The sequence below is a fragment of the Macrotis lagotis genome, chromosome 5 (assembly GCF_037893015.1).
Source record: "Macrotis lagotis isolate mMagLag1 chromosome 5, bilby.v1.9.chrom.fasta, whole genome shotgun sequence".
NCBI classification, from domain to species: domain Eukaryota; kingdom Metazoa; phylum Chordata; class Mammalia; order Peramelemorphia; family Peramelidae; genus Macrotis; species Macrotis lagotis.
This window is the reverse complement of record NC_133662.1, coordinates 170,787,306-170,809,769: the sequence shown is the minus strand read 5'-3', so window position 1 is coordinate 170,809,769 and position 22,464 is coordinate 170,787,306. Positions and strand designations below refer to the sequence as shown.

General features: G+C 36.1%; 2 protein-coding genes across 9 annotated transcripts in view; both read right to left on the bottom strand.

The window, feature by feature from the left end:
- The window catches only part of TIAM2 (TIAM Rac1 associated GEF 2), a 338,837-nt gene extending 324,010 nt beyond the window's left edge, over positions 1-14,827 (bottom strand). For 2 of the 6 annotated variants that reach the window (XM_074187889.1, XM_074187894.1), the window contains exon 1: positions 14,741-14,827. The gene's annotated coding sequence lies outside the window, so the exon portion shown is untranslated. Of the gene's footprint in view, positions 1-3,589; positions 4,114-5,564; positions 5,634-14,740 lie in introns of those variants that run through there. The other 4 variants (XM_074187883.1, XM_074187888.1, XM_074187885.1 and 1 more) reach the window with 4 other exon arrangements.
- SCAF8 (SR-related CTD associated factor 8) overlaps positions 14,741-22,464 on the bottom strand; it is a 242,146-nt gene continuing 234,422 nt past the window's right edge. For 2 of the 3 annotated variants that reach the window (XM_074187904.1, XM_074187903.1), the window contains one exon: positions 14,741-14,824. The gene's annotated coding sequence lies outside the window, so the exon portion shown is untranslated. The remainder of the gene's footprint in view (positions 14,825-22,464) is intronic. The other variant, XR_012468588.1, reaches the window with a different exon arrangement.

Genomic DNA, 22,464 nt, shown 5'->3' with positions numbered 1-22,464 from the left:
GGCCTAGGGCAGAGATTCCACTAAAAGAAAAAGAAAGGTTCTGACTACATTTGTATAGTTGTCATCAGTATATATATACAGCAGGGCTACAGCCTTGAGCACTATTAACATCACACGTACAATATCACAAACTAAGCTGAGCCTGGATCCCTCACTAGATGAGTCTGATGTCCCATCATTCATGCACTAATTAAAGACTTAGTTTGAAAATAAACTGTCATGAGTGGACAAAACCTGAATAGAGTGCTTGGGATAGTGTTGAACACATTACTGCTACTAAATGTGTATATTTAATATATACACTAATGATAATCATATCATTTTCATGTTTCTTTAGTAATTATCTCCTTCTAAAATAGGAAAACACCCCACATAATGGTATCACACTCTCCTGGTGGGGAAAGAGGGGAGGAAAAACCTGGACTTCATATGCTAGACAACAGGTGCTAGCTTGAACACAGAATTTAAGAACTGGAGCCTATCTAAAGATAATTGTAGACCAGTAAAAACCAGTTTAACTGGTAAGGCCTCACCCTCTAAGCATACATGTATATATTAAGGCTAATAAACCCAGATATTGGACATTACCCTCCTCTCCCAAGCCTCTTGCAGTTTTTGCACAGTTGGAATAACTGCAGTTTCTCTCCATTTATGTATTCTCATTAAGCAACTTAGAAAATATCCTCATTTATTTGATTTTTACTATATCACCTGAATATAATAGAGCTGTCAATTGATGGTCTTTGTCTAAGACTATATAAGTTTGAACCCTGAGTGATTCTGGGCCTTTGACTAGAGTATGATAGTTGTTGCATGGTCTATGCCCAGAAGTCACCCCACTGTGTGCTGTGCTTCATTAAGGTCAATGGGAATTATCTACCAAGATTGTTACTTTCCCATTGGCTTCCTTTCTTCAATTCCTCTTCTAAGTAGTAATAAAGTTTTGTTAACTCCCATCCCTGTGAAGCTCTGCTACTCTACATCTGAACTCTCCTAAACTACAACATTTAGTTGAAAACAATAATCCAAATATTGGAAAACAAGTGCTTACAAAATTCTTTGGGTAAAGAAAAGACATTAATTCTATGCTTCAGGGAAAATTGGCATTTTCCCCTAGATTCTGTCTTTACATCTGATTCTTAAAATTTTCCATTACACTAAATCACAAGTTTCTGCAGGGTTTGGTATATGATGAACAGACTTTCATAATTTCACACTGATTTACACTAGCATTCTGAAAATAAAATATAAAGTAGCCAAGAGGGACAAGTGAGGAAGTGAAAGGTGGGTCAGCTGGAAATTTGTATTATAATGATTGACAATTGGAGTTTGCTTTTATACCCTCCCATTGTCATTTGCCTGGTTTTAGCCCACAAAAGGAGGCTGAAACTTGGTGATTCAGGTTATGAAGATGCTTGGTTCAGCCATCAACATGGATCATCCTCCATACTGGTCCTTGCACTAGACCTGACTACTTTTCCTGGTGGTATCTGTAGTGATCCCAGCAGTTCTTGTCAGCTGCCACAGTGGGAAAGGAAGCCACAAAGGGAAAGTTAAATTCTCCAAAACTATGATTTTATGATTGAGTCCCAAACTAGGAAAAGTTCACATTTCCTCAGAGAATTATATAATTTAATGTACTGTTAGAGACATATAAAAACCAGATCCTTTATAATTTAAAAAAATATATTTTCCTTAAATGAATTCACATTCCAATATATATATATATATATAAATAATGGCTGTTTGACCCTGGGCAAGTCCCCTAATGCCTCAGTCTCAACTCTCTCAGCTGTAAAATGAGGATAATACTATTACCTACCTCACAACAGTATGAGAATCAAATGAGCTAACATTTGAATGCCCGTCCTCTTGACTCCAAGGCCAGTGCTCTATTCACTGTGCCACTTATAGACCTTGGATTTAGGAGGATGGGAGTTTGAATCTAGCCTCAAATACTTGCCACTTTACCAGCTGTGTGACCTTGGGCAAGTCATTTAGCCCTGATTGCCTCACATCCAGGGCCATCTCCAATTGTCTTGATTCATGTCTGGCCACTGGATCCAGATGGTTCTGGAGGAATGAGGCACAGCCCCTCCCCCAATTTAATTCATGTGCTTGTCATGGCATCACCTCCCTGATGTCATGGTCTTCTTTGAAAATGAAGAACAAACATTATTAAACCTTAAAGTGCTAAATAAATACCAGTAATAATTATCGAAGACTATAAATTGTAGAAAGTTACCAACCTACTTTGGTACTTGCTTAAGAGTTCCTGGCACCACAAAAATCATAGGTTGAGACCCTTGATCCAAAATATTTCTAAGGCAGCCCCCCCCAATAGAAAAAGTAAAAATGAAAACAAATGCAAAAAAATAACAACTTACATTTTTGGAGTGTTTATTGTTTCATTTGATTATCATAGCAAATCCAAGATGTAGGTAGTATAAATATAATTATACACCCTTTTGAAAATGAGGAAATTGAGGCTCAGTAAAGTTAGTATCTTACTTCAGATAACAAAAAATCAGTGATTGGAAGTCAGTACTTGAAACCTAGCTTCTTGACTCCAAATCAGTGCTTTTTCTTTTATAATATACTGCCATTAGAGAATTTTTTTATATGTTTTATATTTTATGCTATCACTAAGCCTGCAACATTCCTAAATTCAGTTATTCTGAAGGTTCTGGTATTCTGGAATCAGAGATCATGGACTGGAATTAGAGAATCTTTGTCCAAATCCTGTATTGGATATTTCCTGAGTGGTCTTGGGCAAATCACTTTCTTTTTCTGGGACTCAGTGATTCCATCATGCCCATTCCTTCTCAAATGAGAGAACAGAGGTAAAGGATTTTCAACACTTAACATGCTATATAAATGCTAGCTATTATTACGTTATAATAAACAGGTTGGATCAGATAACCTTTGAAGTCACTTCTACCTCTTGGTCAATAATCCTGTCAAAATTTTCTGAGGACATAAACCTTCAATTTCACATTCAATCTATCTGTAATAATAGATTATAGTGTATATATTATATATACATATATACATATTATAGTATAATAGTATTTATAAACTGCTTTAAGATTCAAAATGTGCTTTACACATGTTAATTCGTTTGACCCTCACAACAGTCCTCTGAGGTAGGTGTAATTATTATTATTTCCAGCTTAGAGATGAAGAAACTGAGGCACATAGAAATTAGAAAACATGACCTGAGTCACATAGCTAGTAAGTATCTGAGGCAGGATTTGAATTCAACTTCCACCTTCTCTCCACCGTCTCACATAATTGCCCCTCTCAACCTTTCCTTCTGTTAAATACCTACAGTGGAAGAGACTCCAGTTTGAGTGAAAAAAAAAAAAACAAATGAGAAGAACCAAAGAGCAAAATCTGGAAAAAATATTCATTAGGATAGTAATGACAACATTTTGCTTTGAAAATCACCTGAGAGTAGAGTGCATGGTTTATGAAAATAGTACATGGTTAATACATGTGTAACCCTCAACAGCTACATATACTAAAGAGGGCCTCCTGGAAAACTGCATTTCATCCCTCTGACACATACTGTGCTTTAAATACTTACTGTGAAATGGCTTTTGGATTCTGAGCATAATTATAATGTTTACAGTGGCTGCCAGGCTGTGTAAACATGGAAAAATAGAGTTTAAATATTAAACATTACAGTTCTTTGACCATACAGAAGAACTAAGGTGGTGGAGAAACTTCTTTGTAGTCTGTGCCCAGGTTTGGCTATGAATTTTCTACTTCAGTTGGAGGACTGCAAAAGTAATTCATCCTCATCACTCACAGTCCTGGCTGAAGCATCCTTTGGGGAAAAGTACAGCTGCAGCAACAGCCCAGCAGCAAAATGTCTAAGTTCCTTTTTGCATTCTCTTCATCTCTTTTCACATTCTCTGGTCACTTCTTTAGGTTGTGAGCAAAGGAGGTTGAATGTCAAGCTCCAAGACAATGTTTTTTTGGTAGTCTTTTTTTCAGTTTTTTTGTTCAGTTTTTCTTTGTTTCTAAGTTATTCTCTTCCAAGCTTTCAACACCAAAGATCTTCTTCACGACTTCCATTTTGCCATCTGTGTAGAGAGCACTGATTTACTGTGGATAAATGACAAAAGGATATAAAAATCTGAACAGCTCAAGTGGATAACTTAAACTTTTTGAGGGGAGACTGTTGCTTTATTGAAAAACCCTCATATAATCTGACACTAATTCAGAATAATTAATTGGGAATCCAAAAATGTTCTTTTAAGATCAACACTTAGATTTTTTCCTATTTAACATGTGAAAAAATAGTGGCAAAATGTTTGCTACCAATAATTTGAAGATTATGTCCGATTTATTTATTTATTGGTATTTATATATGCTGCAGTCTGATTAAAATCTGTGAAGGGCAAGCATTCGTTTATCTTAGATAAATCTCAAATAGGAAACTAGAATCTGAAGAGTTCAAATATGTATCTTGGATTCATTCAGGTTCCCAAACTAGCTTTAGTTACAGATATGGATCAAAGAAGGCTATGGCTGCCATTTTTTCCAGTATGGAAAGTCCATTCATACATTCAACCAAGACTTGTTGAACACTATTGTGCAAAAAAAGAACTACAAAATAAATATAAGACTTGTTCTCTGCCCTTCAGAGACTTAAACTTGTTTGGGGAATTCTGTGATTTCAACATCTTCTGGAACAGAAAATCTACCAGTATAGATCTTATCTATAACTTATAATTTTAGACAGTTTCTGAAGACAATTAGAGGTTAAATAATTTCTTCTTTGGTCAAATTATTGATATGTGTTAGAGGCAGGACTGGAACCCAGTGTTTCTCTCTCTCTCTCTCTCTCTCTCTCTCGTTCAGGTCCAAACTCAAATGAGGGCAATGAGAATAGGAAGGAGAAGATTGGTTCAAAAGACAATTCCAAGGAAAAACCTCAGAATTTATTAACTATGTATTGTTGATGAATGAAAGAAGGGATAGGAACTGGACTTGTAATTACACTGGTATATGGAACTTCCATTGAGGAAACTTTCCCTACCAATCTGGGTCAGCAACTTCTTTGCAACTTATTCTCTAAGGGAGCTGCTAAAATACTGAAATATTAATACAGTTAATAAGCACTTATTAAATCACTCCTTTGGGCTAGGTAGTGAGTTCAGTGCTTCAGATGCAAATCTAAAAAAAAAAAAAAGACCACCCTCAGTTTCAAGGAGCTTACAATCGAATCAGGTTAGACAATAAGACAATACAGAAAAGGAAGCAGAAAAAGAGAGGCAGGAGAAGGGAGACACCAATTAGTTATATATCATTAGTATTAGAGAGTGTAGCCAAGTAAGAAATGAAGTGGCTGGCCTGGGCATCCTCCTTTAATGGAAGTTTTGTGAGAAACTCTCTGTTCCACCCTCTAATCCCAGAGTTCCCAAATATTCTGAGATGTGAGTTTCTAGGGCAGATGTGATCTGGCAAGTTGAAGAGGTTCCAGGGGTATGAGGGAGAAATCCAAATGTGTGTTAGGGGGGTAGGGAATTGAACAGAATGAAGAGGTTACTTACCTAGGGGCAAATATTATGTGCCAGAAGCAAGGCTTGACCTGGGTCTTCTTAATCATTCTGCTATGCTACCTCTCAGGAGTCAAAGAGAGAAATGAGATCAAAGTGAGAGAAACAAGTCAAAAATAACTAGAGTTTTGGGAGAATGCCATTAATGCCTTTAAAAGAGAAAGGGAAAGCAAGAGGAGGCATCTTGATTTTGTGTTTAGGACAATTTCAGTTTGAATACATAGAGTTTGACGTGATGGCAAGATATACAGGTAGAATTTTCCAATAGATGGTTGAAAATGGGAATGATGGTAATTATAGATCCAGGAATCATCCACCACAGAATTATACTCAAAGCCATGAGACATAATAATTTTGCCAAGGGAAAGAATATACAGAAGGGGAAAAAGCAGAGGACCAAGGACTGAGTCATAAAGAATATTTAATGAGTGGGAAGAAGAGGAGCTATCCAAAGACAAGTAAAGGAAGAAGCAGAAAGTTAAGAGATGAATCAGGAAAGGGCAAGTGTTACCAGAGTCAAAAGGAGAATTTTAAGAAGGGACAAAGAAAGGATGCTTGTTTGGTTAGATAAAGGTCATTGTGGAAGACAATTTTTAGTAGAATTGATGACCTAGAATTTGTAATTTGGAGGATTAAGCAGGGAATGGTTGGTGAGGAAAAGGAGACATCAGGTAAAATGGGTCAGGGCAAAGCCAGAACCGTTTATAAGGTGGGAAAAGATGGAAAGTCTAGATTTTCTTATACTTTAGTTTCTCGGAAGGATTATAGCTATTTTAGAAATGTCAAGAAATAACAAGAATGGACCAGCAGTTGGAACTATAGAATACAGCCTAGGTTCAAAAGTAATTCCGTAGAAATCAATATATATGCACAACTGAGACTGAGAGTTCATTAGGACACTTTTTATTTCATCAAGTCAGAATAACTAATTTAATTCTTAAATCATTAATCAAGCTAAACTGTGATTTTATTGAGACAATATGGCCCCCTGACTTTGGAGCTAGGGGATCTGAGTTCAAATCCTACTTCTCACATTTACTATCTGTATGATCTTGAACTAGTCATCTAACCTCTGTGAACTTAAGTTTCTTCAACTATAAAATGAGTAGCTTCACCTAGATGGTGCCTAAAGTCCTTTTCAGCTCTATGATCCTCTCCTAAAGAGAGGATGGAAAGGAAAGTTAACAGCTTCTTTGATTTCTTAACATGTTACATTCTGGAAAAGATTCTGAAAATAATTAGATTTTGACAAGAAGCTATGATTCACATGTATATCAATACCTTGTAAACAAACATCTGGATGTTTGATGCTATGAGGTCATAACATCCAGATGGACTGACTACATTCCCGTCAAGCATCTTCCCCAACTTTTCTTCTGGCTGTTTCAGCCTTCAGGAGACAAGAGCCCCAATCTTCTGACTTTGCTCTGGTGTGAAATTGTTAACTACCAATTTCAGGAGTGTGTGAAAAAGTTTATTGTCACATGTGAAAACTAATTAATGCCTGTAAAGTCCTGTGAGATCCACAGATGAAAGGAGCTATTTAACTGCACAGTATTATTATCTGCAGAAAAGGGAACAGACATAATGAGCCAGATTCTCCCAGAGCAGAAAGGATGCCCCAGGAGCTGGTGGGACATTTGGAAGTTGCATTAACTCCCTCAGGTGAAAATCATTCGTTTTTCTAGATATTACTTTGGTGGCCTAAAAAAAAAAGTGAAGGTTGTTTCCTGGAGAATCTATTTAACTTGCTCTCTAAGACACTTGAGAATCTTGCTTGATAGAATGTCAACACATTTTATTTTTCTAAAATGTTTTTCTAAAATGTAAAAAGGTTTATAGACATGGGATAAAAAAACTGATCTTGTGTCAGTGTTCTCAGTCTTGCCTCGAATAGAAAACCAAATATTAAAAAAAGAGAGAAAATGAGACATCTCAGTACCAACATTCTGCAGGGTGTTCATAATTAAAAATGCTAGTGATTAAAGGATCATAAATTTAAACAAGATAGAACCTTGGAGGTTATGGCATCCATAAATTCATTTTACAGGTGAAGAAACTGAGGCACAGAAATGTCAATAGATTTGCTTAGGTAGGTCTTTCTGTCTCCCAGTCTAGGCAGGGCTCTATCCCCCTTGTCATGTTGGGTACGGATCCTTGGATAGCCTTATTACATTTTTTGTCTTTACATTCCCATAACACAGTTCTCATCACATATTTATTTATTATTTTATTGTTGTTCAGTTGTGTCTAACACTTCATGACCCCATTTTCTTTTTTTTTTGACAGATATTAGAGTGGCTAGCCATTTTCTTCTTTGGCTCATTTTACAGATGAGAAAACTAAGGCAAACAGAGTTAAATGACTTGCTTAGGGTCACACAGCAAGTGAATCTCCAAGGCAAGATTTGAACTCAAGAAAATGAGTCTTTCTATTCCAGGTCTGCCACTTTATCCACTGCATTACCTAGCTGCCTTGCCAGCAACATAGTCAATACTTAAAACTGTTTATTTCCAATTTATCTTGCCTATATCTTTGTTTGTACACAGTTGGTGTCCCCCATTGGTGTGGAATCCATCGGATTGTGAGCTCCTTCATTATGTGTCCTCCACTGGATTGTAAACTCCTTCAGTACAGGGGATTTTTCTGTGCCTTTCTTTGTATCTCCATTACTTAGTTGTGCCTGGTCCATAGCAGTTGCCTAATAAATGTTTGTTCATTTGACTTGTGGAATTAGAAGAAAATTAAAGATATGTTATTTATTTTGCTGATTTAAAAATATTTTAATTTAGTTTTAGAGAGAAACTTCCCTGCACCTATTAGAAGCAGCTAGCTTTGAAGATCAGAACTTATTTGTGAGTTCTCAAAGTCCCCCAAAAGCCAATTCTTTCTGCTCTTTTCCACAGTCACAGACTTCACTCCCTCCTTAGTTTAGCCTTGTAGAATCTTGGTTTCCTTTGAAGCATAATGCAAGGACAACCCTGATTCCTCCATTTGTTGTTGCACTTGGTCTCTTTCAAAGATTTTTTATTTTTTCATTTCTTTATTTTTACTTTTCTGTATACATATCATTATCCCTTAGTGTAACAGAAGCTCCTTGAGGGTAGGAATGATTTCATTTTTGTTTTGTATCTCATCACCAAGAAAGTGATAGATAAAATTTTGTTGGATTATATTCAATCATTCCATCATAGGACTGTGAACTGTGGAAAACAGGTGCTATTGACCACTCAAGATATGGAGCAAGATAGGAATGGCAAAACTTATCATCACTCATATAAGAAATTCAATTGAATTAATTTATTCAGTGCCTATTATATGTCAGACATTGTGCCGGGTGCTAAAAATTCAAAGAAAAAATATATTAAGCTCTGCCCTCAAAAAGCTTATATTCCAATTGGGAAGGAAACAACAGAGTCTGTGGCTTAGCACAGACCTATAAAAGTTAGCGCTCTGTCTCCATGCTATAAAAGAAAAGTGATGTCTTCAATCACACCTGGAGAAAGTGACAACGATAGGAAGACAACACAATAAAATCACTCTGAAAACAACCCTGAACTCTATTCCCCCCACACAGAGATATAGTGCAGAGGAAAACGGATCCTTGTGCAGAGCTTTGCTCAAGAGAAAAGTCATGGGCAGGTATGGAAAGCAGCTAGGGCAGGATCTTTGACAGCCACATCCCTCAGAGAGGCAACAAGAGTTACATATGGTGACTGTATGATCCTAGACAAGGGAAAGTGCCTGCCTATTGATAGAGTTAGCTTTCTTACCAGGAAGTTCCCTCTTGCAGTGAAATCCCTCTCTCCCCATGCCTACACTAAATGTGTATTGAGGAAAAGTCTATGGTTAATTCACTGCCACAGGTTAGGAGTGTGTTTCCAATGGGTGGCTTGCTCATTTTTCTCTTTGTTCCATTGATGAAGAAATTCTAAGTGGTTTCCTAGTACAAAAGAGAGAATTGATCCTGTTCTAAAATTCATGGTAGTAACAAATGAAACATCAACCTCAATAGTTCACATAGTAAATCTTCAATCTACAAATTCGGAAGTTAGTTCTAACAATTGGGCAATAAAACATCAAATAGAAGGGTTACATTCTCTAGTAGGCTTGGGAAACATTTTTTATCTTAGACTCTTGGACAGTCATTTATGACTAGAGGAAGTGACAGAAGAAGGAACAATCCAAGAATACAAGTTTCAAGGTCATAGAATTTTTCTTCTCCAAACACAATAAAACTACACATATGCCAAGCCACAAGCAGAGGCTGTGAAATTCCATAGAACTAGACTTCATTCTGTCCCTGGCCCTCCCCTAGGAATCTGACAGATTTTCACATGCCACATTCATCTGTAGGTAGTACAGAGAAAAAATATCATGAGGAAGGGCTTACAATGCATTTACAAAGCAAGAGTGTAGATGAACTGTAAATCACACCTCTTATGTCCAATTGTTAAAGCATGAGACAATGAAGGCAAATGAAAAGCCCTGAGGACAATCATTTTGTGAGATTAGCTGGCAGATTTATCCAGTCTTACATAAAAATTTCAATGAATTTTTCACTAATATCAATAAGTGAGTGATTCCATAACAAAAATTCAGGTACATTTCAAAGCAAGGAAGGAAGGAAGGAAGAAAAAAGAAAGAAAGAAAGAAAGAAAGAAAGAAAGAAAGAAAGAAAGAAAGAAAGAAGGAAGGAAGGAAGGAAGGAAGGAAAAAAGAAAGAAAGAAAGGAAGGAAGGAAAAAAGAAAGAAAGAAAGAAAGAAAAGAAGGAAAGAAAGAGAGAGAAAGAAAGAGAAAAGGAAGGAAGAATGAGAGAAACAGAAAGAAGAGGGAACAAAGAAAAAGAAAGAAAAAGAAAGGAAATAAAGAGAGAAAAGAAGGAAAGAAAGAGAGAGAAAGAAAGAGAAAAGGAAGGAAAAAATAAAGGAAAGAGAGAGGAGGGAAAGCAAAAGAAAGAGAAAAAATAAAGGAAAGAAAGAATGAAAGAAAGTGAGAAAGAGAGAACAAAGGGAAAGAAAGAGAAAAAGAAAGAAAAATGAAAGAATGAAAGAGAGAAAGTGAGAAAGAGAAAGAAGGAAAGAGAAAAAGAAACAAAGAAAACTAAAGGAAAGAAAGAGAAAGAGGGAAAGAAAGCAAAAAAGAAAAAAGAAAGGAAAAAAAGAAAAGGAAGGAAGAAGAAGAGAAAGTGAAGAGGGAAAGAAAGAGAAAAAGAAAGAAAAGAAAAAAGAGAAAGTAAGAGAGAAAAGGGAAAGAGAAAAATAAAGAAAGAAAAAATAAAGGAAAGAAAAGGAAGAAGAAAGAGAGAAAAGAGGAAAAGAAAAAAGAGAAAGGAAAGAAAGAGAAAGAAAGAAAAGGAAGGAAGAATGAAAGAGAAGAGGGAAAGAAAGAAAGAGAAAGAAAAAATAAAGGAAAGAAAGGTGAGAGAGAGGGGAGGTAAAGAGAAAAAGAAAGAAAAAGAGAGAGAAAGGAGAGAAAGTGAGAAAGAGAAAGGAGAGGGAAAGAAAGAGAAAAGAAAGAAGGAAAGAAAGGAAGGAAGGAAGACAGGAAGGAAGGAAGAAAGGATGAAAGGAAGGAAGGAAGGAAAATTAAAAAAGTACAGGGAAAGAAAAGTATTTTTGTTCATAGGCATAAACACTTTTTATGTGATTTGCTTTAAAACATTTAAAATCAAAAGAAAGAAACCTCCTTCAAACTTGGCTTAGTTTCCAATCCATTCTTTGCATTCCATCAGTCAGTATTTAGACTTGTAGGACTCTCTTCCCTCTCTACACATCCAGTGAGGTGGTTCTGGACTCTGGTTGACTAGCAGGCTCTGGTTGATTAGCAGGCAGCCCCTTATTGCCCTCTCCCTGTGCCTCATCTATGAACTGATGGAGTTGCACCAGCTGAGCTCTAAGGACCCTGGGCTCTGAGACGCTGTATCTGTATGCGTCACATATGTCAGATGCATTCCCGGGGAGCTGAATGCCTCTTTTAAGAACTGAGTGGTGGTGAAGGGTGTTGGTGATTGATGTTCCCTGCCTGTGGAAAAGGTCCAGAGTCTTTATTGGAAGCTTTTTCTCCTACTGTCTGCATGAATGCATTATATGAAAGCAGTTTGATTTGTAGTCCTGATTGGGCAAATTTACAGAAGCCTGAAGCAAAACAGCCCGGGATGTATTTATGTGTGATTTCTCTACTGTTTTCCCAATCAGTGCACCTTAACTTGGTTCTGTGAGAAGCAGCATCTAATTCTAGGGGACTTTTGCTGGCAATATTCAGGAGCTAGCTAAACCACTCCAAGTCAAACAAAATTTTTAGATACTATATTGGTATGAAACATAGGTAAGACACTAAAATGGGACTTCTTTGAAAGAAAAAACTGCATAGATTTACACTCAAATATAATCATACAAAATTGATCAAATATATCTTTGAAAAATATTTTCAAACTTTTCCATTCTAACTCAATTTTAAAATTAATCCAGCCTTTACCTTTCTTAAAAATTTTTTTTTGGTGACTAATTATCCCTACTTCATCCAGGCTGAAAATTCAGTGGCTACTCATGGTCCAATACACTACTGATCAGCACAGAAATTTGGCCATCTCTACTTCTGACCTAGGCTGATGACTCTTCCTAGGGTAGACTGCTTCTTTGGGCTTACTATATTGATGTCAAATTTAGTGAGAGAAGATAACCTATCTGTTTCAGCCTTTCCTATTTCAAACCCCTGGAAAGCAAGGAATCCACTAGCTTCAGCCTCCCCAGTAGCTGAGTGTAGATGGGTGTTCTTCACCCTGCCTGGTATTATCTTCATGTTCATCATTCTTGTTGCCAATCAAGTAAGGAACATTCGTTAAGCATCTGCTAAGTGCTGGGCACTGTGGGAAGCCCTGAGAAACAAAAATAGAAGTCCCTGCTTTTAAGGAATTTTCATTTTCATTATAAGGAGAGAGAGAGAGAGAGAGAGAGACAGCGCCCCCCCACTACATATACACACAATGTATAATGTATGTATGTATGTATGTATGTATGTATGTCTATAGACATACATACCATACATGCATTTACACACACATATGCACACAAAACATAAAGAAGATTCCTGGTAACCTTAGATGGGATCTTCTTACCCACAAGAAGTGCCCATTTCTTAAATGCACAATGGAAAAAAACAAGACTTTGTCCCTGTATAGAAATTTTATACAATTCAGGTTTGGAGGTAGAGAAGTACAGACTATTATTCAGATCAATCTGATGCTTTGATGCATTAGAATCCCTGATGATAATCACTTCCTTTATCACTTGTGGAAAGAGGTTACAGTTAGTTGTAACTCCTTCAAATCTTTAACAAAGAACTACTTTTTCTGTCTAAAAAAAAAAAAGCATAAACCTTGGTCAGACAACACCTGAAAGGTTTTGGGAACTTGGAATCAAAGGGACTAAAAATGACAAACCCCAAAACCCCAAGATGGATGTCCCACCCCTCCCTGAAAGCTCTGCCAATTTGGTAAAGAATATAACAAAGTCTTATCAGATCTGAGAGGCTCCTATATAACATATACTTCTGGGAGAATTATCATCAACATCATTATTAACCTATCATCATTAGATCTCTCTGAGATTCCTACTGCACTTCACCTAAGCTCAAACAATGTTTACAGAGTTTACAGAATGTGATAATAAATGTTTAACAACCAAGCTCTCCCTGGGATATGCACACATTTTTTTAGTTGATCTGCACTATCAACACTTTCTTATGTCAAACAATAAACAAAGCTCTGATTTGTGGTGATTACCAATTTCTCAACTATAAATGCTCACACTAACATTTTCACAATTGTGAGCTGGCAAAAGCTGGCTCCTGCACACCCTTGTTTCCATATCTGGTTGAACCTCATAACTAGGATAATCTCTCCCCATCTCAGTTTTTTGTCTTTTTAGGCTGTCTTCAAGACTTGACTCAAATCTTACCTTTCCCTATCCAGTGCCTTGCCTTTGAGATTACTTTCCATTTACATTGTATATATTTTCTGTTTATCTAAATTTCTCCCACATTAGAATGTGAGCTTCTTAGAAGCAAAACCAGGGTTTTTATTTGTATCCCCTTGTGCCTAGAAGGCACAAGGTATTTAATCAATTATTTCAACTGATTTGATGGACTACATAAACACAATTCCTACCAGGGAATTTCTGTATTGCAGGAGAAAGAATGACTCAGAGGGATGAGAAGTCCTTTTAAAGGGATTTTTAATAGGATGTTCTGAATTTATAACTAAACCAATATTGGCAGGGTCTGTTGTCCCCATCACAATCATTGCTGGGGGGCTATGGAGTCTCAGATTACATGAGATCCTTCTCCTTCCCACTTCTGATACTGTGTAGTCAACTTTAGGCAAGTCACTTAATTGCCACAAAATCCAGTTTTCTCATCTGTAAAATGAGGGAGCTGGATTAGTTGGCCTCTCAGGACCTAGCTTTCATTTGGAGATTCTCTGAATCATATTGCAAACCTGGTCACAGAAGAGAAAGTGGGCAACCTCTTCCACTACAAAATTACACACCCTGGTAGTTTGGGGGTTCAATCCTGGGACAGTTAAGAGGGTCTAAAACTGGCTACTAATTCATGAAACTAGTCCTTTTTAAGAAAAAAATTAGCTATGGATTTATATTCATGAGAAACCTTTAAGGACACAAATAATTCATTTACTTTACAGAGAGAAACCACAATATAGTGGATTCAAGCCCAGATTTAGATTCAGGATTCAACCAGTCAACTAATCAGCAAGCATTTATGAATCATTAAGTTTGCATCAGGTACCAAGTTATATGTAATAAGATAAAAGACAGAACAAAAATAATCCCTGTCCTTAAGGAATATATGTACAATGGGGGAGACAGCATACATAAATCAGAACACACAAGATTTTTTTTTAAATGTAGATTGAAGACCTGGGTTCAAGTCTTGCCTCTGACACATAGTAGGTCTGTGTCCATATAGGCATTTTCCCTCTAGCTGTTCCATACACTTCACTAAGACTAAAAATTAGTGATAAGTAGATCTGATCTGGAGGAAGAGAAATGAGAGGGGGCAGTATTCCATATTTGGGCTTTCTCATTCACCAATGAAATAGCAGGTACAACCAATAAACATTCTAAAAGACCCACTTTAGTTCACTACTGACCTTTCTCCACTTAAATTGGTTAGCTGAAGATGGAAGGCTCCATATTCTGCTAGACTGCTCCATTATTTTCTGATTCACACAGACCTATAAGAGAACAAGTCAAAGACTTATTAAATTACTCATACACAGAATACCCATTCTTAGAATTTTAAATGGTGAACATATATCTACATGACTGAGATGAAAAAGGGGGTTACACAATTACATGAGGAATTCAGAGTCACAGGGCCAAGCCATCCAGATCATTCAAGTCAAAACAAACCTTTGCTGTACAATTTATTCATTTATTTGCATTTATTAAGCCCTTATTCTATATAAAATACTGGGTCACATTTTATGATCTTCTCTACCCTTTCAGGTATCAGCATTATATGCTGCAATACAATACTAGAGAAAATAAGCTTATGAATGATGGAAATTGGAAAGACTTTCCTAGTTTTCTTGTTAGGACTTGCATCCAAGATATATATAAAACCCTTATAATATCACAAAGGGATCTAGTTCCATTAGCATTCCTAATATAAAGGCTACACATGATTATTCAGTGACAAACAGCACAAGGGTGACTGAAATTTTTATTAAGTGTTCATGATTCATTTGCTGGACAGTCATCTTGTGAAAGCAATGGCATAAGATGATGTAAAAATTGATTGTTACTTTTACAGTGTAAGATCCCAAATTTTTTTCCATCCTGGTACATGATGATAACAAATATGAGCTATATATAATATATATATATGTATGTATGTATGCATAATGTATATATTATAATCTAAATGTATAATCTTACACTCTAAAAACCACAAGGAAAAAAGGTTATTACTTAAATTAATTATTGCTATAGGAATCAAAGTTCTGTAACATACTGGCTAAGTCTCCAATTAGTGCTCCAAGAGAAATAGTAACTCTGAGGGAGTTGCTGGGTATTAAGTTTAAGAAGTCTAAGACAAATAGTTGTTAAGTTTAAAAAGTGACAAGGTATTACATACTAGAGAGTTATGAACAACAAAATTTTAATAATGGGACAAATAAATTTAACTGTTATAGATGAAAAGATAAGAATTTTATTACAAATCATAAACTGAGGTGGAGTTAGATCAGGAGAGAGATCAGAAAAAGGAGAGAAAACAGAACTGCATCATTTAAGTTTGAAGATGGAAGTGATATTATGGTGGCAAGTGATGGATAAAGTTGAGCAGAGGAATAGCCTGGAAGCAGAGAATCAGAGAATATCAATTAGTTTGGTTGAGATATTGCATCAATAAGACTTTAGTAAAGCACAGTGGAGATAGACCAAGCTTAGCAAAAAAAGTATTTTTTTCTTTTTAGGATTTTTGCAAGGTAAATGGGGTTAAGTGGCTTGTCCACAGCCACACAGCTAGGTAATTATTAAGTGTCTGAGGCCAGATTTGAACAACAAAAAAAGTATTTTAATCAACACAGAAGCTACATTCATTATTTTAGGGACAATTCCAGAAAGAGGACAGCAAAGATAAGTTACATAGGCATGGGGACCCTGAGCATATGGAATTTCCTTAGCAACTGTGCCAATATGGTAGATTTCTCTAGGTATACATCCATGCTCCTCTTTGATACTGTATGTATTATTGAGACAGTGTGTGAACTAGATTTATTTGTCAATTGTGATGAAATTGCCTATTGTTCATGAATATGAGAACCTGTGGTATTTTTATTTTTATTGCCTCATTATTAAGTAAATTATAATATTTAAGATCCAGAAATATCTTTATTGGTAATGGCTGATTATGTAACTAGAAATGCATTAACTAGGTGCTCAAGAGCCAGGGAGTTGAATAAGGATCCTGAATAACATTTAAGTGTAATAACATGGTTCTATTGATACTTCTCTGGAATTCTAGATCTGAAAGTATAGGAGGGAGTAAGCCCTAGGGGGACTCAAACAATTTTAACTATACAAAATTTGAAGGCATTTTACATAAAAAAAAGCTATAACAATTAGAGAACATATACAGTTAAAGCTTTGTATCCATTATGGATGATAAAATTCATATCTAATACATATGGGGAAATATACAAGATCAACAGATTGCCTTAATAGCTTAAGTGTTAAAGGGTATGAACAAATAGTTAAAAAAGATTTGTAAACTCTTGGGAAATTATATAAAAAGTGATCTGATTCATTAAGATGAAGAATGAAAATTAAAACTACTTTGAGTTTTCACATTATATCCATCAAATTAGCAAAAGTATTAAAATATGGAAGCAGTGTTGGAAACACTAGGAAATCAGTCACACTAACAGACTGCTTATGGAGCAGTAAATTGGTACAAGCATTCTGTAAAACAATGTGGAATAATGCAAGAAGATTCACTAAATTTTTCAAATCCTTAACCTTAAGTATCTTCTAAGAAGGTCAAAGATGCAAAGACAAGTCTGATGTATATCAAAATCTTCAGTTCAGCACTTTTTGGGGGTAGCAAAAAGATTGGAATCAAAGTAGGCATCTATTATTTGAGGATAAGCTAAACAAATTATGGTGGGATGCATGAGTGTGATGGGGTATTATTTTAACTAGACAACAAAGGCAAGAAATCCTGAGAATCTGTAAATAAATTGATGCCCAGTAACATAAACAGAAGTAGTAGACCAATATACACAATGAGTACAATTGTGTAAATGAAAACAAATCTGAAGAGCGACCAGACTCTAATTAATTATGGTGACCATTATTGGCCCTGAATAGTGATTATGAAACACATCTCCCTTCTACTGGTAGAGAAATAGGGATTTTGGATGTGGACTGTTGCCTGTACTGTTTATTGGCTGATTTCATTTAGTTGGGTTTTTTTCCTGTTATAAGGAGTATTCAGTGGGGCAGGTGGGCATATTGGGAAATTAAAAAAAAAAGAAAAGGCATCAATAAAGTCATTTTAAAAAGAAAAAAATAGAAAAATCAGATCTGATTAACAAATGATAAGATTTCCAGTGGCTATTCAGTTGCTTTAGTTGTGACTGACTCTTCAGGACCCCATTTGAAGTTTTCTTGGCAAAGATACTGAAGTAGTTTGTCATTTCCTTCTTTACATCATTTTACAGATAAGGAAACTGAGGCAAACAGGGTTTAGTGACTTGCCCAGGGTCACACAGCTAGTCAATGTTGGAGATCAGAGTTGAACTCAGGTCTTTCTGTTTCCAAGCCTGGCACTTTATCCTTGTATCACTTAACCTCCCTAGGCCCCAGTTTTTTCATCTACTAAATAGGAGGGTTTTACCAGAAACAGGTAGGTGTCATAGTGGTTAGCACCCTGGACTTGAAGTTAGGAAGAGCTTAGCTTGAATTCTCCTTCAGCTTCTAAGCTATGCAACCCTGGGCAAGTCACTTGCTCTCAGTTTCAGTTTCTTCATCTGTAAAATTAAGATAACCACAGTATCTACCTTATAGGGTATTCAAGGAGTTCAAAATTTTGAGGATTATATTTCAATTAAGCCCATATCCCCATTCACATGGGGAACACAGGCTCAACTAACTACTATTAACTGAGTCTAATGATATTCAGGCTAAACGATCTAACAATCACCACCTAAGTCTTACTCTGTAGTGCTAGCATGATAAAGAATAGATACTGGGTTGTGGAAGACTATTTCAATAGACCACAAATTGTGTCATACTGGGAGGGCTTAAGTACATACAGTCTTAGCAATACACTATGTTTACTATCAAAGGACCAGTGTAGCTAAAATTGTGAAGGGAAAGTCAGTCCAATACTGCAGTTACAGCTTCAAGAATGAAATTCTACAATCAAAAAAGAAAAAATTCAGATAAGCAAGAAAAGGAAGATCTGTCTAAAAAGACTAATGTGGGTATACAAAGCAAGGAGGATAAATTCAAACAAAAGTTTTCTAAGTCAAGAGAGTTAAGTTCCAGAATGAGCTGCTGAGAAAAGCTAATGATTACAAGGACCTGGGAGCTTTTTAAAGCTACATTGATGAAAAAGAGAAAGAATTAAAGAAAAGATAATATGACTATTATCCTTTAAAATAAAATATTAACTTTGTTTTAGGTTTTTAATGACCTTTGTAACTTGGCTCTAGTCTTTTTTCCTAATATCATTATAGTCTAACTAAATGGGTGTCTGTGCCTTTGTACTAGTCATTCCCCTTGCCTGTAGTGCTACTCTCTTATCACCTCCACTTCACAGAATCCTTTACTTCCTTCAAGACACAATTCAAGCATTACCAATTACAGGAAGTCTTTCCTAATATTCATCCACAGAGGTATGTATGTTCCTTCTCTAACAATTGTATATTTAACTGCCTTGTATTGATTCTGTGTATTATTATTTATGCATATATATTGTCTCCTAGAATAGTAAGAAAGCACCGTGAAATCAGCAATTGCTTCACATCATCTCCATATAGAAAACAATAAACATTTATTGAAAGGTTGCCTAGCGCTAAGCCCATTTTTTTGCCCTCATCACAACCTCTAGTCCATGACCTGTCAATATTCTTGAAATCCATGTCTCCATCTTTGGCTTCACCTTCTTCTAAAGTCAGCCTTGACCCCATGGTTTGCTACTTTAATATTTCATAAACCACTAGGCTATGACTTCAACTTGTCCCACATCCACAAATTTCTGTCATTCCTAATTGATGAATCTTCATCTCTAGATAATCTCTGCCATATGATTCACACACTTTTGCTACTCACAAAATCGAACTGCTTTCGTCTAGAATAAATTTATGGTCTACAACCTTAGCCAGGCTCTTGATGCTGTCTGACAATTCTTCTATTTATCCCTTATTTATTTAGTGTTTTCTCCACAGTAACTTTCCCAAACCCTTTGCTCTCTTTTTCCAATCACATGCATCCATGGCATTCATGATAAATTGACCTCCTTCTTTGAGAAGATGAGAATATATTTTAAGAGCTAACAGTTCTCTCCCTTCATTTCTTAAAACTCTGTATCATCACTCACTCCTCTTTCCCTCTAGTCAAAGAACTATCCCTTTTCTCTCACTAAAGCTGATTCCTCTGTCTGTACCTATGATTACATCCTCTCTCAATTTCTCTAGGATCTTTCTCTGATGATAGTTATTATCTCAGAAATTCTCTCTCTCTCTCTCTCTCCCCCCTCCCTCCCTCTTTCTAGTCTACTACTTTCTCTGGGACTTTATCCATGTCTCTTTGTCTCTGTCTTTCTGTCTCTCATCCTCTGGCTCATCCATGGTTCCTTTTAATCTATCTATGAAAAAGGCACAGATTCCAAGAATATGAAAAATGCTTTCCTAACCCATTCTACCCATCTAACTATTACAGCATATCTATTTTTCCCTTTTCTAAACTGCTTGCTTTGGCATCCTCATCACCCAGCATCTTTTCAAGTCTTTCGATCCTCTTCCATAACTGCTTTGCACATCTTCCTAACACAAATATTCTGATGATGCTACATGGTAGGTGATTGTAATAGTATAATCTCAAAGGAACCAAAATTATAGGTAACCCAAAGGGCATGATGAGTATAACAGGATCAGGATATTATCACAAAATAAAGTAACAGAGATCACCAAGAAGCCACATGTCTGGAAACAGCCCCATGGTAATACATGAAGGGATGAATGATCCAAGTGGTGGTAGTCTCAAGATAACCAAAGAAGCAGAGAAAGTATTCTAATTTATTAGGACTTTATGGAAGGTCATATACAAGAATCACCCAGAATGAGGTGGAGAAAAGTTTTGATCTACACTGGAAGGGTGCCCACAAATCCATCAACAAGGCATCAAAGCTGCATAAGACAACAAGAGCTTAAAATGGCTAATAGTGGTTTGTTTATTTAGTAAATGTATCATGCTTCTCAATCTAATGCTTTAAAAATACATTAATTTCCTATTAAGTAATGTTGCTTGAAATCTCTCATTTATCAGCTTCCTACAATTTCCCAAATGCCACAGTTTTATATGTGAATAGCAAAATAACAGCTCTACCTCTCTGTCCCTGAGCCACTTAACTAGATTCTTTCCAGGCATTGCCTGGCAACTCAGAAGTCATGATCAAAGGAGAATAATTAGAAGAAGTCTTTCAATAAATAAGATTCATTAATATGCTTTTGCCTAGATCTCATAGTTAAACAAACATCTATATACAAACCTTGCTAATTTAACACTTAGAAAGAATTTCTTTTGAGACAAATCCAGTGCAGTTTCAGTCCCATTTCTGCCTTGTACTGTCTTCTATATACTTCAAAGCAATGATAGGCATCTATCTGGATTCATATTCAGAAGCCACCCTTTTGAAAATATAAATAATCTATATGACAAAAACCAGATGGGACCAACCAGGGCAAGAGAATCAGTTAAGGCCAATTGCTTTGACCTGAGCTAAACATAAAAACAAGTTCATTTTAGTGAGAAGTCAAATCACAAAACTTTAGTAAAAGGTGAAAAAGACCTTAAAGAACTAGTCTAACCTCTTCATTTTACATATGAAGAAAATGAGGCTTAGAAAGTTTAAGAGTCTTACCCCATGTCACATAGGTAGGAACAACTAAAATTGTGATCACTCTAAGGGTGATTTTTTTTCTAGGTTTTTGCAAGGCAAATGGGGTTAAGTGGCTTGCCCAAGGCCACACACTAAGGGTGATTTCTTAAAATAATGCTTAGAATATGGCAAGCACTGAAGAAATACTTTTTGACTGACCCAACATAAGCACACTTCTGACAATTAAAAAAATCAAAAGCATGTTTCTTTCTAGCATGGTAGAGATATAATGTAAACAGGGATCTAGAAGGCATAAATGGGGATATCAGCAAAGGAAGTATCCACAAATGTAGCAGGTGTCACTCCAAGGATATTTAAATTTGCTTAACTTCTCTAACATAAAACCAGCATACCAATTAGTTCCGGGAAGAGAATAATAGGAGTAAGGTTTATTTTTTTATGTTGGTTTCCAAGTCAGCTATCCAACAAGATTATCAATGATTACTCTTATTTGCTAGCTTCAGTGACCTTTTGTCAGTTCTCAATTTCCTAGACCTTTCCATAGCATATCACACTGTTGACCACCCTCTCTTTTCTGGATTTTTTTGTGACACAGCTCCCTTTTTCATGTATAACCCCTTTATATTAGTCTTCTTTGCTGGATCATTATTTGGCTCCCTTAACCTAAGATAAGGGCTCTATCTGGACTTTCTTTATTCCCCTCTCTAGATTCTCTCTTGGTCATTTCATCATCTGTAATGGTTTCATTATCATTTCTACTCAAATGCCTACTAAGTTGAAATATTCAACCCAAATCTTTCTCCTCATCTCCAGCTGTCTACTGAACATTTCCATCTTGATTTTTCATAGGCATCACTATATCCAAAATAAAATTCACTATCTCTTCCTCAAATGTGAGTCCCCTAAATTCATTCCTCTCATCTTCCATTTTTTTTATTGAGGGTCTAGTTATACAGTCAAATTTGACTTTTCCTTCTCCTTAAACCCTCTTGAATTGAATCCATTGTCCAGTCATGTTGATTCTATTTCCATCTATCTTCTTTCCATTCACTGTGGCCACCACTCTAATACAGATTTTCATCTCTTTCTTGAACTACTGCAATAACTTCCCAACTGGCCTCTCAGCCTCCAGCCTCACCAATCCACCCTCCCCACAGCTTCAAAATCAATATTACTAAAACACTGGTTTGCCCAAGTCACTTCTTTGCTCCCTACTGCCTCCAAGATAAAATATAAACTCCT